The sequence below is a fragment of the Hyalella azteca genome, unplaced genomic scaffold (assembly GCF_000764305.2).
Source record: "Hyalella azteca isolate HAZT.00-mixed unplaced genomic scaffold, Hazt_2.0.2 contig6466, whole genome shotgun sequence".
Lineage (NCBI taxonomy): Eukaryota > Metazoa > Arthropoda > Malacostraca > Amphipoda > Hyalellidae > Hyalella > Hyalella azteca.
Window position 1 is genome coordinate 132,664 of NW_025936627.1, and position 6,471 is coordinate 139,134.

Genomic DNA, 6,471 nt, shown 5'->3' on the forward strand with positions numbered 1-6,471 from the left:
AGTAGCAGACAAGAGCAAGCAAGGTAGTAGCAGACAAGGGCAAGCAGAAAAGTAGCAGACAAGGGAAACCTGGAAAGTAGCAGACAAGGGCAAGCAGGGCAGTAGCAGACAAGGGCAAGCAGAATAGTAGCAGACAAGTGCAACCAGGAAAGTAGCAGACAAGGGCAAGCAGAAAAGTAGCAGACAAGGGAAACCTGGAAAGTAGCAGACAAGGGCAAGCAGAAAAGTAGCAGACAAGGCAACCAGGAAAGTAGCAGACGAAAGCAAGCAGGGCAGTAGCAGACAAGGGCAAGCAGAAAAGTAGCAGACAAGTGCAACCAGGAAAGTAGCAGACATGAGCAAGCAGGAAAGTAGCCGACAAGGGCAAGTAGGAAAGTAGCACACAAGAGCAAAGAGCAAGCAGGGCAGTAGCAGACAAGGGCAAGCAGGAAAGTAGCAGACAAGGGCGAGCAGGAAAGTAGCAGACAAGGGCAAGCAGAAAGTGACAGACAAGGAGACTCCGCAAAATAAACTACAAAGGCGAGAGAATAGAATATAGTGAAAGAAATAGTGAAAAAGAAGCTGAGAAAAACTTGTTCTGATCGAGCCGTTCATTCTTTACGCTACGGGCAGCTAGTGAACTTTGTTCGATAAAGGAACAAAGGATGTTAATCCCTATACATGCAAATTTTAAACTAAAGCGACATATGAAGACAGACCGACTACATATTCATCGTATAAAATTGTGTACGTGTATATGCATACACCTACAAGTGCACAATTTTACGTCAAATTGAATTTTCAATTGAGGAAAATTTAAGGCTTAGGATATCAGAAATCTTAGCTTTCTCAATTGGCCGTCACAGTTCCGAATCCGAACCTCCGACACCGGTCAGTGGCGTTGAAGATGAACTAACGTGAGGAACAAGGCTGCGCGTTCTACGTTTACGTGGCAGAGACGGTAGCTCGTGGAAGTCGCCACACAATTGGAGTCACTCATGCACTAATTAAACAATTATACTTGATACCAGGAAGCTTCCATTCAATTCTGTAACGAATCGTTTCACTCGAACAGCGGTGATTTAGATACAGCGGCGGCGATTTGGAGTGTAATTAAGTGTAATTAATTGAAGATTATGTTTGCTTCATAGATAATAGGTAAAAAGTATCAGTAATCTTATTAAAGTATCAGATGCAATGCTGGGACTAAGCCGTCTATTTTACTTCATTTATTAATCACCGCATTCTGCTCGCTCGCTGTTCACTCTTTACTCGCATGAACAGGAAATTTTTTACCGGGTATTTTTTTCTGACAATCTAAGAGGCCGATGAATGTCAGACGTGGCCGCGGCAATCATTTCAACAATCTTTGCAAGCGATTCCTGCTTCTAAGAGATCCGATGGCAACGATTCCTGCATTTAAGAGAGCCCTGCAGAGGGTAATTTCACAATTATTGCTTTAAGGAAATTCCTTTAGGGGACACTATGCCTGAATCATTGCAAATGGAAAGCTCTTGGTTCCCTCATCCACTGTGAGCGGTAATTTGCCTTGCGAGTATCGTCGATTTGGTGCCGAAATTACGGTCTTGGGAATGGATTTTGATTCCATCGCGGCCGATCGCACGCTGCACCAGGACTGCAAATATTCAGTGATCTAGAATACAGAGAACTTTCTCATATGAAGCCTCTTTAATATGAAGAGCAGTGGACTAGATGCTCGTTAACTCTTATAATGATCGTGTGTTGGAATCTGCTGAAGTTGGTTTCTAAATATTTGTAGCTTTGCAGTTATACGTTTTCATCCTTTCAGTTCTGTTGGTCAATGTTTTCTGGATTCAAATTATGGTCGGGAATTCATTTGGATAAATCTCTGTTGCTCGGAGGTTCCGAGGATCTCATCTGAAAAAAGTAGACAAATTTGTGCACATGTCTATAAATGTTCCCCCTCCTGGAGAGGTTTCTAGCAGAGGTCAATTGACTCGCATTTTCCCCGAAGGAAAACGTCTATTTAAGTGGCATGTTCGTATTGTGTAGGCTATACAATCATCGATGATCATTCAGAAGGAAACTGCGATGAACTCTAATCAGATTTAAAATTTTGTTACTTTGATAGCTAGTTAATCGCTTGTAATAGACGATACCTTCAAGTCGTCAACTTATTAATATCAAGATGATTGCAAAGTGGCCATATCTCGATCTATTTTGAAATTACAATCCAACAGATATTTAAATTCTGCGATCCAACGGCGCAGTTTTATTCAACTTTTTCGAGACCCCCGGCATATTGCGGTGAAAGTTTTAAGCCTTGAGCAGAAACTTCATACAAAGTTCGGGGCAGACCGCTGATCCAAAAGCAGATTTGGGTGCCTCTAAATCTCATGCGGCTGTTGAACTGTAATCGTTTGTTACGGAAATCATGCAGTAGCCTTCAGTCCGAGCTTTCAAAGGATAATTCAAGACTTCGGAGATAACGTGCGCTTCGGAATCAGAAAGAGGATCCCTGAGAAGCGTCAGCTCATTTCACATGCGAGTTGCAGAAGTCATCTGGCGACAAGGTTTTGTATCGCTGGCAACGCAGCTTAAAATAATATTAGTAGAGCTTTCTAATGGCTTGTTTACAGATGAGTTTATACAAACATCATTGAAGTGGCTAATATTTTCATCACAAAATAATCCGATGGAAATAAGCGTTTTTGAGAACGCCATGCTCTTCACAACCGTTGGGCAATGTCAGCAATGTCGTGTAACAATTGACTTAAGGATGAAGGCGGCTGTAAAGCCACCAAGTGCAGACACTGCGACGGGTCTGTAAAGGCTGGTATGTGCAGACACTGCGACGGGTCTGTAAAGGCTGGTATATGCAGACACTGCCACGGGTCTGCACAGGCTGATATGTGCAGACACTGCGACGGCTCTGCACAAGCTGGTATGTGCAGACACTGCGACGGGTCTGAAAAAGCTGGTATGTGCAGACACTGCGACGGCTCTGCACAAGCTGGTATGTGCAGACACGGCGACGGCTCTGCACAAGCTGGTATGTGCAGACACTGCGACGGGTCTGAAAAGGCTGGTATGTGCAGACACTGCGACGGGTCTGAAAAGGCTGGTATGTGCAGACACTGCGACGGCTCTGCACAGGCTGGTATGTGCAGACACTGCGACGGCTCTGCACAAGCTGGTATGTGCAGACACTGCNGTTAACAAATTTGTGCTAAATTAATATATGCTTTAGATTGCACCAACTTACTAGCGTGCGATGATCACGTCACTCTGGCGCTCTGAGGGAAATGAGTCATACACGCAACACTCATTCATATATGGCAGTAATTTCGTTGGCCACCTGATGGCCAATACCGAGCCAACAATAAATTTCAACTGAGTGCTTGGGTGTGGCCGCATCGTTTACTTCAGTGTTGGATATCACTGACGGTTTACCAACGGCCGACGTTTGTCTGCTGCTGCCACGGCTTCAGTTTACAAAATAGGTTACTCGAGGGCGTCTGGGTGGCAGCGCCTCAACATACACAAAGAATAATAAGCGAGCGGCAGCTGCTTTGAATGTACAGCAGAGGCGGCGGCCTTCGTAAATTCTCATGTTGCAGTGTGAGAAGTTTGATACTGCACGCAAGAAAAGAGCTAGTCATTGCTAGAGAACTTTATTTTCTAGAAATTTTTCAATACACAACAAACTCCATTTTCTGGTAGCGTTTGAATGTGGGGTGTCTGTTTTGGAACTCAGCCTCACTGCATAGATTTTCTTGATAGAGAGTGAAATTTGGAAAATATTTAAATGATATGAGCCAAACAAGGCGTCGCTGCTGCATTTTTTCGTTCAGTTGCTTAACACTGAACTTTTTTTCTGGTTGCAGTTTTCGATATAAACTCAGCTTCCATCGATTATTCATGATTCTGGTTTCATGCTCATTCATATTCAGTTAGTTGATTCATATCAGGCAATGATGATTCACTTGCAATTATTTCACTCATTAGTTTACACGCCTTGTCCAATAATCGTTTTTTTATTTATTTACTCATAATTTTTTTCAAAAAATGATCGGTTGGAGTGGGAAATTTTAAGTATTCCTACTACGCCTGCGAAGAAACACTAACTTTACCTGAAATAAAATTTTAGTTTAATGAATGTGAAGGAAAGGATGTATGGCGTGCATAGTTCTAAGAAATTCAGATAATGCTTTATCAATCATTAAAGACATTTTTTATTCTTGATTCACTAGTAGAATGAATATGTCGCTTTTTATTTTTTTTCTGATTTGCCAAAAATTATATGGAACAATTATTTACTACTCTCTTAACATCGAAAATGTCCTAAAAATTATATAGAAAACAATTACCGTAACCAGATGATCTTCGGTAGTCAGCGAGGTTCTACTTGAGAAAATTTCTGTTGCCACTTAAATCCGCAATTGAGTACAATGGGGGTTGAAGCTTTCATTTTAGTTTGAATGTCGCAAACCACTTTGAATTATGCATGAGGGAGTTTACATTCTAACCTCAGGGTTTTTTTATGTTGAGGGCTGAGCCCCAGGACGAGAACCTGCAGCCGACGTAGGGCCATGCAGCCTAAGGCAAAGCAGGTTAACGTAGGTAAAGGCAGGTCGAGGCAGAGCAACCTAACGTGGGCAATACAGGTCAAGGCATGACAGGATATGGCAGGTCCAAGCAAGGCAGGCTAATGTAGATCATAATAGGTTAATGTAAGTCACGTCAGATCAAGGCAAGGCCGGTCACGGTAATTCTTTTCAAGATCGTCTAAATGGTCGTCTTGTAACACAACATTGTTATCATGTTTGGCAGCCTTATTATAATAGAAGATGGGAAATTGATGAAGAAAGAAGTCAAATCTTCGATAAATACGGCGTCAATACTTAAATTTAGTCTCGATTTATACATTGCTGCGGATGATTTCATTGTCAACCAGAGGCATAACTTAGGTTTTAAGGGGCTTTTTACGGCATATGAAGTCATTCATTGGTGATCAATAGACCTTGTGTATTTCGATTGTATGTGTATTTGTTTTTTCTTTTTTTGGTCTGAATGAATGATTTATTTCAGGTGGAATACAGCAGTGGACAACGTACTATGTCTCAACAATCTATCTCAACTCAATACAACAAATGAACGTACATCAAAATTCTTTATTACAACACTCAAATGCAAATTTTTATCATAATTCTGTTGCCATTATCTATCACTAATTTGTAGCACAATTCCCTGTTATCACTCTCATATTACTCCTTTCTATCACAACTCTCCATCGTAACTCTCTATTACAAATCTCTATCACAACTATTCGGTTCAATTCGAACCGTCTTTCATCCTCTTCATCGTTCAGTACCGAGTAACGCGATCAAATTATCAACCAATGAAAAGAAAATAAGACTTCAAGTCGCGGTAAATTAATAAGAGTTTTCTGACAGCCTCATTTCGCTTCCAGCGTCGCTCTTTCATCCCTAACAAAATTCATCAATGCAAATTTTTAATTTTGACTCAATCTTGATTCTATCGGAAAACTCCAGACTTTATATTCAGCCGCAGCGAGGCGAAAATTACGCCAGTCGGGAAACTTTTGAGACGGAAAATTTTGCCCACGCAACTTGCTCGCGAGACTCTGCATCTTTTATTCTCTACAAACTTTGCATCAAATTTTAATTAGCAGCGACTGGCTGCAGAAATGTGCAACGGTTTTTGATGTCCACAGGCATCTGCATCATTAAAATTCCAACATAGTTCCTCTTATTTGTTGCTGTTTCTTACTAATAAATGAATTATTTAAGACGTAATCTTTGTAACTATTCTTCCTATGTTCATCTCTATGATATTCGATCACTGAATCATCATCTGTGAAGATTGATGCTCAAGTACAATGCGCCCAATCCCTCATTTCTCATCCGTGAACCCGGTAGCAAATTTATCTTGTAGCGAAGACTTATTCTTGGGAGAAATTCCCAGAATCTGGTGATGTAACTGTCATTTTTCTTTGGCAGGCGATCTGTGTCGTACAAGGAAAAACGAGCTGAACAAGAGCAGCGAGCGGAACAGGAGCAACGAGCGGAACAGCAGCAGCGAATGGAACAGGAGCAGCACTAGAACTGCCACCGCGGCCATCGCAACAATGAACAGCAGCTTCCCAAGCCTGGACAAGGTAAGACGTTCTTTAAGTGCTGCCTTCGATGTCATGCAAAGACGGACGCACGCGACGCAAGGGAGTTGCATAGGTTCTTTGGGCGCTGTTGGGTGCACGTCAGTCTGGACGATGAGCCTTCAGGCACGTCAGTCTGGACGATGAGCCTTCAGAGGGGGGTGGCTAGCCTCTGCTGCCCAATTGCTTTTAAAATTCAGGCTCGAATGGCTTCGTGTATTCAGTGGCAATTCGTGTGCAAAACTGCATCCATTTCCAGATATTACATCCATTACATTGAAGTTGATGATTGTTAAGAATTGTAGCCTGTATGTTAATTATGTGGATAATTG